Source organism: Lathyrus oleraceus, chromosome 7 (genome assembly GCF_024323335.1).
Source record: "Lathyrus oleraceus cultivar Zhongwan6 chromosome 7, CAAS_Psat_ZW6_1.0, whole genome shotgun sequence".
In the NCBI taxonomy this organism is placed as follows: Eukaryota; Viridiplantae; Streptophyta; class Magnoliopsida; order Fabales; family Fabaceae; genus Lathyrus; species Lathyrus oleraceus.
Window position 1 is genome coordinate 77,265,845 of NC_066585.1, and position 10,144 is coordinate 77,275,988.

Below are 10,144 nucleotides of genomic sequence, written 5' to 3' on the forward strand. Positions count from 1 at the left end.
TGAAGAGTCAATAATAATTCCTGAGTCCAAAGATCTTAGGAAAAATAAAGCAAGCATAATGTCATAGGAAACGATAAAAATAGGCATGAATAATAAGTAACGGAAAAATAGGGAAATTCAAACGGTATTTCTCAGTCCATGATGGCATCAATGCTCGGGATATAGTGGAGTCTCCTCGATTTCGTAGCCTCGAAGCTCTGCGATCTGGCGTCGGAGATCGGCGATCTCATCATGCAGCATATCAGTCTCGGTGTCGTGTGAGGAAACTGCTAGCTCGACCTATAGGGCAACGTCAGCAAGCTCCTGGCGAAGCTCGGCTATCTCCATGCGAAGCTTAACCAATTCGGACTGCATGCTCGGAGTCTGGAGATTCGGATTGTTGGTACGGACTTTGATTCTGATCGGTGCAATCTTCGGCGCATCTACTGTCTCTCCCTGCCCTTCTATGGCATAGGCCTAGTTGGCCTGATCAATAACACAAGTCACCTGGGGGTCAGGTAAAGTGAAGTAGTGAATGGTCTCACCCTTACTTAACAGCCTGTATTGATCTGGATGGAAAGAAGATCTCCTCATCAGGCCACGGTCTAGACAGAAATCAACATCCATCAAGGTGTAGCTACAATAGGACGTCAGGTGAGCTAGTCTCCTATCAAGTCCCAGGGATGAGGCTATGTGAGTCACCGTGCTTCCAACATGTATGGGACTCGCAGCAGAGCGAGCATTAAGGTATAGGCTCTCGATCAAGAAAGCTCCACAGTCTACCAGGCGTGACTGAGTGGTATAATACATGAAGAAGATCTCTTCAGCACTCACATGTGTATCAGGGTCACTCTTCCCCAGTGGGAAATGATCATCTAGAAGTATCAGAAAGCAGGGTTGTGAATCTTGTTGGAGATCTGGGTTGAAGGGTCAGGACTACCTCCACACGTGATATCGCTCCAAAACTTCTCGACGTCTCGGCTCAGAAAGTAGCTCATAGGGAGCTCAGACAAAGCATCATAGGCAGTCTGAAAACCAAGCAAGTCTTAGAAACGCTTGTGGTTGAAGGTGTATTCTGCCCCAAACAATCTGAAGTTAATGTATCCTCCATCACTGGCATGACCAACATAAGGCTCGTAGATAAGCGAGCTCAGGAACTCCAAAGTCAGGTTCCTGTAAGTCACGTGCATAGCATCTGTATATTCATCCCACTGTAACTGGTTGCACAAGTGCCTAACACTAGGCTCAATGCCTAATGCCTCCATGCAGCTCGAGTCGGGATATCTGGTAGGCAGCATCGGGCGCTGTGAAAGCATGGCGTAGCGCTGCTCTTAAACTGGGTCACGAAATATTACTGGCATAGTGTCGATATTCTCCATTCCTGAAAAGTTAGATTAGAAATAGAGGACACCTAAAATCACAAATATTATAATTGTTAGTCTCCACATAGATGTACATATATATAAAACAAAAAATATAAATTGAAAATAGTAAAAGTAAAGGGAAAGAAGTCATGGGTTGCCTCTCATGCAGCGCTTGTTTAACGTCGTTAGCTTGACGATTCGAACTTTATATGTTAGAGGTAGGAACTGGAGGGTCGGTCAGAGTTTGGTCGTGACATTCTGTGGGTATGTCACCTCCTTGGTATTGCTTCAATCTTTTTCCGTTTACCACGAATGGATTACAGGAGTTCTGGATTTTAACTGCTCCAGATTTCAGGATTTTGAACACCTCAAAGGGGTCTGTCCATCTCGAACGCAGCTTACCTGGAAAAAGACGTAATCTTGAATTGAAGAGAAGAACAGAGTCTCCTATATTAAATTCCTTTTTCACGATCCTCTTGTCGTGCCAAGCTTTGGTTCTCTCCTTGTATATAACAACATTCTCGTAAGCGTTCTGGCGAAGTTCCTCCAATTTGTGAATATCAAGGATTCGCTTCTTGCCAGATGCTAGGTAATCCAAATTTAGGGTCTTGATGACCCAATATGCCTTGTGCTTGAGTTCAAAAGGTAAGTGGCATGACTTCCCATAGACCAACTGGTACGGTGTAGTTCCAATGGGGGTCTTGTAAGCAGTTATGTAAGCCTACATTGCTTCTGTTAGCTTTTCACACCAATCTTTTCTAGAAATCGATACTGTTTTCTCCATGATCTGCTTAATCTCTCTGTTGGATACTTCCACTTGACCATTAGTCTAGGGGGGGGGATATGGTGTTGCTACTCTGTGTTTCACTCCATATTTCCTTAGGAGTTTATTTAATATTCTGGATATAAAATGTGATCCACCATCGCTTATGACAAGTCGTTGAACTCCAAATCTGGGAAAGATATTATTCTTGAACATCTTGATGACTACTCTTGTATCGTTGGTGGGTGCGGCTATAACTTCTATCCACATTGACACATAGTCAACGGCTACCAAAATTTACTTGTTTCCCAATTAAGATGGAAAAGGTCCCATGAAATCTATACCCCAAACGTCAATTAATTCTACTTCTTGGATTTTCTTCAAAGGCATTTCGTCACGTCTTGAGATGTTTCCAGCACGCTGGCACCGGTCACATCGGACAATATAAGCATGGACATTGCGCCATAATGTTGGCCAATAAAGACCAGCTTGAAGGATCTTAGCATATGTCTTGGACGTGCTTGAATGTCCACCATAGGGTGAAGAATGACAATGCTCTATGATGTTTCTGACTTCTTCTTCCGGGACGCAACGTCGAAATATGTTATCAGTTCCTCTTTTAAAAAGGAGTGGTTCGTCCCAATAGAAGTGTCTTACATCTTTAAAGAACTTCTTCTTCTGTTGATAGTTGAGGTCAGGTGGTATGATATCAGCGGCTACATAGTTCACAAAATCAGCATACCATGGTACTCTGCTAATTTCTGAAATCGTCCCAAGGTTGTCTCTATCAGGTTCAAGGTGAGCGGTATCTATCTTAGCTACTAGTCTGTCATAAGTGAAGTCATCATTTATAGGTAAATGATCTGGCTTTAAATGCTCTAATCTGGAAAGATGGTCAGCAACTACGTTTTCTGTTCCTTTTTTGTCTCTAATGTCTATATCGAATTCTTGTAGCAAAAGGATCCACCTGAGTAATTTAGGTTTTGCATCCTTTTTGCTCAGAAGGTAACGGATAGTTGCATGGTCTGTATAGACTATAATCTTAGATCCTACAAGATAAGACCTAAATTTATCGATTGCGAAAACTACAACTAGGAGTTCCTTCTCTGTTGTTGTATAATTTATTTGAGAGACATCTAGGGTTCTACTAGTGTAATATATTACGTGTAGTTTCTTATCTTTTCTTTGCCCTAAAACAGCTCCTATAGCGAAATCGCTAGCATCACACATTATTTCGAAGGGTTTAGTCCAATCCGGGGTTTATGGAATGGGTGCCGAAATTAATGCTTGTTTTAACTGGTTAATGGCTTTGATGCATTTCTCATCGAAAATAAATTTGATGTCTTTCATCAGAAGGCCGGTCAGGGGTTTTGTTATTTTAGAGAAGTCTTTTATAAAGCGTCGGTAGAAACCGGCGTGTCCAAGGAAACTACGGACTTCTCTAACTGTCTTAGGAGGGTTAAGGTTTTCTATAACTTCTATCTTTACTTTATCGACCTCAATGCCTCTTTCAGATATTATATATCCTAACACTATGCCTTCTTTGACCATAAAGTGGCACTTCTCCCAGTTCAACACAAGGTTAACTTCTACGCATCTCTCTAGGATTTTCTCAAGGTTGATAAGGAAGTCTTCAAAGTTTAATCCACACACCGAGAAGTCGTCCATAAATACTTCCATGATTCCGTTGAGATAATCTATGAAGATTGACATCATACAATGTTGGAAAGTATATGCCGTATTACAAAGTCCAAACGGTATTCGTCTGTAAGCAAACGTTCCGTAGGGACAGGTAAAGGTTGTTTTCTCTTGATCCTCGGGGTGAATGGGTATTTGGAAAAATCCAGAATATCCATCAGGATAACAAAATTAAGAGTGTCTGGCAAGACTCTCCAGCATTTGATCTATGAATGGAAGGGGGAAATGGTCTTTCCTTGTCGCCTTATTGAGCTTCCTATAATCTATGCACATACGTCATCCGCCTTCTATGCGTTTAGCGACATGCTCTCCCTTTTCGTTTTGTACGACTGTGATGCCTCCCTTCTTGGGTACCCACATGTACAGGACTTACCCACTTACTATCTGAGATATGATAGATTATACCAGCTTCCAGTAGTTTAAGGACTTCCTTCTTTACTACCTCGCTCATCACAGGGTTGATTCTTCTCTGATGTTCTCTGGAAGGTTTTGAGTCCTCCTCTAGTGAGATCCTATGCATACAAACGGATGGGCTAATACCTTTTAAACCAGAGATGTTGTACCCTAAGGCAGAGGGGTACCTTCTTAAAACATTCAAGACTCGATTCGTCTCATCTTGGTTTAAGGTGGCACTGACTATTACTGGGCAGTTCATTTCTTCATCCAAAAACTCATATCTTAGGTTCTTGGGTAGTTCCTTAAGTTCTTGGGCTGGTTTTTGAGAATTAGGTGAAGGGTCTGAAGTAAGATCCAAACATTCGTGAGGTTCTGTTTCCTCTGACTCGTCATCCTTTTCATTCGGGTTAGAAAATGGTTCGATCTTAGGTTCTCCCTGATCAAATTCTCTTATGCACTCATCTATGATATCGATCGCATAACATGCGTCTCCTAAAATTGGTGCCATCAGGAATTTCGACAGAATGAACTCGATCTTTTCGTCCCTTACTTCGAAGGTTAATTTCCCTCTTTTGACATCTATTATAGCTCCAGCTGTTGATAAGAATGGTCTACCTAAAAGGATAGGGATATTTTTGTCTTCTTTAATATCCATGACCACTAAGTTTGTTGAGATATAAAGTTGATCGATCCTAACTGGAATGTCTTCTAAAGTGCCTACAGGATACTTAACAGACCTATCGGCTAATTGTAGGGACATCTTAGTTGGTTGCAATTCTCCTAGGTTTAACCTCTTACATACAGCTAAGGGCATTTAACTTACACTAGCACCTAAGTCTAGGAAAGCTTTGTCGATCAAATGACTCCCTAAAATGCAAGGTATAGAAAAACTACCAGGGTCTTTCTCCTTCTTAGCAAGTTTATCCTCGAAAATAAAATTTCATTCCAAGGGTTTTGGATCGTCGAGCCTACGCTTGTTAGTCAAGATATCTTTGAGAAATTTGGCGTAAGACGGAATTTGGTTGATAGCTTCGGTAAAAGGAATCTCTACATGAAGCTTTTCTATCACTTTTATAAATTTTTGATATTGGTTGTTGACTTTGGTTTGTTTAAGTCTTTGCGGATACGGGATTAGTGGTTTGTACAGGGGTGGTGGTTTGTAAGTTTTATACTTGGCTTCACCTTCTTGGTTGGTTTGTTTCTCGGGTTCTTCCGGTTCCTCTTCTTGGTCGGTAGGTATAGAAGTTTTGGACCCACTCATTGCTGGGTTCTAAGGCCCTTTGTAAGCGGTCCCACTTCATAACGAGATAGTGTTAGCTTGCCCTCGAGGGTTTGGTTGAGGTTGTCCAGGAAATTGGCCTCAAGGTGTAGTTTGTGGAGCTTGGTTTTGTGCTACCTGTGAGATCTGGGTTTCAAGCATCTTGTTATGAGTGATCATCTGATCAACCTTGGTTCCTAATTGCGTTATAAGTTTGTTTACATGAATGTTTTGGTTTAGGAATTCTTTATTCTGCTGAGTCTGGCCTGATATAAAGCTTTCCATGATCTTCTCAAGGTTAGACTTCTGGGGCATAGCTTGCATAGGTTGATTTGGTTTTTGGGCTTGATAACCTTGCGGTCTCTGAGGTGCATTATTTTGGATAGGGTTCTGGTTTTTATAGGAGAAATTTGGATGATTCTTCCATCCAGGGTTGTAAGTCTTTGAAAATGGGTTACCTTGGGCGTAATTCACTTGGTCGATATTTAGTTCGTTCAAAAGGTTACACTCCATCGATTCGTGTCCTTTAGATCCACAGAGTTCACACTCTGTGTGGACTACTGCTACGGTGTTAGTGTTTGTAGACATATGTTCGATCCTAAGGGCTAAAGCGTCCATTTTCACCTGCATCATGTCTAGAGAGCTCACCTCATGTTTTCCACCTTGGGTCTCCTTTTTCTCTATTGATGCTCGTTCAGTTCCCCGTTGATAATGGTTTTGGGCCATATCCTCAATTAGGTCACAAGCTTCTGGATAAGGTTTGTTCATCAGCGCGCCGTCTGCGGCAGCGTCGATGCTCATCTTGGTGTTATAATGGAGTCCATTGTAGAAGGTATGAACGACCAGCCATTGTTCTAGGCCATGGTGTGGGCAGACTCTTAATAGCTCTTTATATCACTCCCAAGCTTCGAAAAGCGATTCTCCTTGGTTTTGAGCAAATCTAGTTATTTGGTTTCGAAGAACAGCAGTCTTACTAGGGGGGAAATATCTAGCAAGGAATACTCTCCTAAGGTCTTCCCAGGTAGTTATTGAATTAGCCGGAAGTGAATCTAGCCATGAACGTGCTCTATCCCTGAAGGAGAAAGGGAATAATCTTTAACAGATCACATCGAGTGAAGCGCCGTTAGATTTAAAGGTGTCGGCTAGTTGGATAAAAACTTTTAAATGTTGATTCGGGTTCTCGATAGCGAGACCCGCGTATTGGTTTTGTTGCACTAATTGCAACTAAGACGGTTTTTGTTCGAAATTGTTAACAGGTATAAGGGGGTTTACTATACTCGAACTAGTTTCCTCATCAGAGGGTTGGGAGAATTCCTTAAGAGGTCTCCTATCACGATTCTTGGCCATAGCTTTCTTAACTCGGATGAGTAAGAGGCGTGTACGAGTATAACGTTCGGGTTCCGCTAAAGGATCTACTAAATTTTCGGTACTACGGGTTCTTCGCATTTACCGGCTAATAATTCCTTAGTTTATACGGTGTAACAACAGGGTACGAAATTTGACAAAGTTGGTCCCCGGCAACGGCACCAAAAACTTGATCGTATTCATTCGCAAGTGCACGAATTACGTCAAAGTAATATAAAAGAATATCGATCCCACAGAGGCCAATCGTCAATCTATCGATTACTATCGTTACGGTGTTTATCTAAGGTGGTATAAAAGAGATATTGGGTTTGCAAAATAACGGTAAATAATAAATGCAGGTAAAGACAGGTTGAATGTAATTCACGTTAGTTAAGTGATGTTTCGATTGTCTAAATAGAACTACTTATGAGGCAATATTTTCTACTCTTGAAAAGAATCCATTTAACAGGAACTGTCGCTTTCGCGTATTCAGAACCGAGTTTACCCTTAAATTAAGGCCTTTTATTGTCACTTATAAAAGGTGCACAGAACGCTAAAGTAGTAAACCTATTTTTCAGAAATGAGACTCGTAAACTTAGTTGAAAAGTGATTTTGATTTGGAAAGTTTACCCAAGGAGTTTCCTGATTTTAAACCTATCAACGCGTCCGAAAACTGTTTCAAAATTAATTTTTCCTTAAAGTGATAAAAATTCCTAGTTACTAAGCAAGGGTGCTTTCGCACTCCTCGAATAATTAAAACTAACCAAGTTTGTTTTAGAAAACTCAAGTTAAAAATCAAAACAGCCTTTAAAGTATTTCTACATATTTCAATATGTGAAACATTACTTTAACTGTGATCCTTACATTCTAACCTTTAAAAGATTTAGCCAGACATGGTAACACAAACGAGCGAGTAAAGTGCGTAAAATAAATAAAGTAAAGCGAGTGCAGAAAGTAAATAAAATAAAGCGAGTGCGGAAAATAAATAAAGTAAAGCGAGTGCGGAAAATAAATAAAGTAAAAGCGATGCGATAAATAAATAAAATAAAAGCGAGTGCGGGAAATAAATAAAATAAAAGCGATGCGGGAAATAAATAAATAAAGCGATAAATAAGAACCTGCTCCAAACGGAGGCTTTGATTCTAGTGCAAAAATAAACCTCTGACTCCTGAAGCTAAAGACGACAGCAACTCGAAGTGCCCCAACTCAACCTCACAAAGGTGCGATAACCCCCCGATGTGACGGATTATCGCTATTACAAATGATAAATATATGCTTAGTGTTGTAAAACTAAGTTGGATGATTAGAAAACGAAATGGAATGAGCTATTTATAGAGATTTTCAGCAGTTTGTAAAGACCATGGTGCCCTCCAACTTCTCCTTAGTGGGACTTAGTAGGAACGTGATTTACAAAGGTGGCGCCCGCCATCCCTTCATGGCGCCTGCCATGTGTGTAAATAGGGTGGATCATGGGAACCTGGCGGTTACCTCCTAGTTGAGGGCTGATGACTCATGGCTTCCCCTATAGTGGCCGCCATGTGCAACGCCATGTGTGTAATTTCGCCGAAAAACCCTAATTTTAGGTCTTTTTGCTTCGTTTCTTCCAAAAGAGTCCGAAAGTGCTAAATATCTGAAAACAAGAGAAAAGAGAGCATAATACAAACAAAATGATAATAAAGTCCTAATAAACATGTGAAATCCGAGTCAAAAACATGGTGTAATTCGGTGTGATCATATACATTGATGATGTTGTGATAAAATCTTCATCTGAAAATAATCATTTGGATCATATCCGTCGCTCATTTGAGAGGATGAGAAAATATGGATTAAAAATGAATCCATTAAAATGTGCTTTTGGTGTACATGCAGGAGACTTTTTAGGTTTCATGGTGTACAAAAAAGGCATCAAGATCAACCAAAACAAAACCGTAGCAATTTTGCATCTCAAGCCTTCGTCGACAAAGAAGCAGCTCCAGTCTTTGTAGGGGAAGATAAACTTCTTGAGAATATTTATATCAAATCTAAGTGGCAAGACGAAGGTTTTTTCGCCACTACTCAAGATCAAGAAGGAAAGTGATTTTCACTGGGGACGAGAGCAACAAGAGGATTTCAACTCCATCAAAGAGTACCTCACAAAGCCTCCCATTTTATTTCCACCAAGTAGGATTAAGAATATGAGGTTGTATATTGTTGTGTTGGATACGACCATAGGAAGTATGTTAGCATAAGAGGATGACAGTGGTGTCGAAAGACCCATCTATTACCTCAGTCGAAGTTTAATAGATGTTGAAACTAGGTATAAATGTGATTGAAAAATTGTGTCTATGCTTGTACTTCTCATGTATGAAACTAAAGTAATATATAAAACTAGTTGATGTTTATGTTTCATCTCATTGTGTTGTTATTAAACATATGTTGTCTAAACCCATTCTACATAGTCGAATTGGGAAATGGGAACTAGCATTAACTGGATTTTCTTTAACATATATACCTTTGAGGGCTATGAAAGGCCAAATAGTGGCAGATTTTATTGTAGATCATATAATAGTCGAACCATCACTAATTATGGTCGACACAAACCATTGGAGGTTATACTTCTATGGGTTAAGTCACAAAAATGGAACAGGATTTGGGATCTTAATATTATCCCCACAAGACATTCTGACGAAGTTCAAATGTAAAGTTGACGGAAAGTGTTCCAATAATAAAGCAGAGTACGAAGCCCTAATAACTGGTCTCAAAATCTTTGGGAATTTATGAGCCAAGAAGGTCAAAATAAAGGGTGATTTGGAGCTAGTGGTCAAACAAATCACATGAGAATATAAGTGCATTAAAGAAAATTTGTTGATGTATTTTGCAATGGAGACACATCAATTAGAGTTCTTAGAGGTTTTCAGTATCACACATGTTCCTAGAATGAAGAATCAAGAAGCCAATGATTTAGCATAAATTGCATCTAGGTATAAAGTGTCGAAAGATAAGCTCAAGGATTTTATTGAGGTGAAAGAAAAGATGGTGTCAAACGTCTCGCCGTCACCCAAAATGGAAATCCCAAAAACTGGGCCTTTGAAAATTTGTCACAGTTAGATTGGAGAAAACTAATCATAGAGTACTTAGAAAATCCAGTAGGAAACACTGTCAGGAAAATCAAGTATAGAACGTTAAGCTATGTACACCTGGGAAATGAGTTATTGAAAAAGACTCCATAATGAGTGTTGCTCAAGTGTCTTGGGGATACAGAAGCATACTTGGCAATGTCTAAGGTAAACAATGGAATATGTGGGGCACACCAAGCTGGCCATAAAATGAAATGGTTATTTTTTCAACAAGGTGTTTACTGGC

General features: G+C 40.1%; 1 non-coding gene across 1 annotated transcript; it reads left to right on the forward strand.

The window, feature by feature from the left end:
* The first annotated feature begins 6,314 nt into the window (after positions 1-6,314).
* LOC127108646 (small nucleolar RNA R71) lies at positions 6,315-6,421 on the forward strand. The gene has a single exon (XR_007796172.1). It is a non-coding gene; the product is annotated as a small nucleolar RNA R71 (small nucleolar RNA).
* Positions 6,422-10,144: the final 3,723 nt, after the last annotated feature.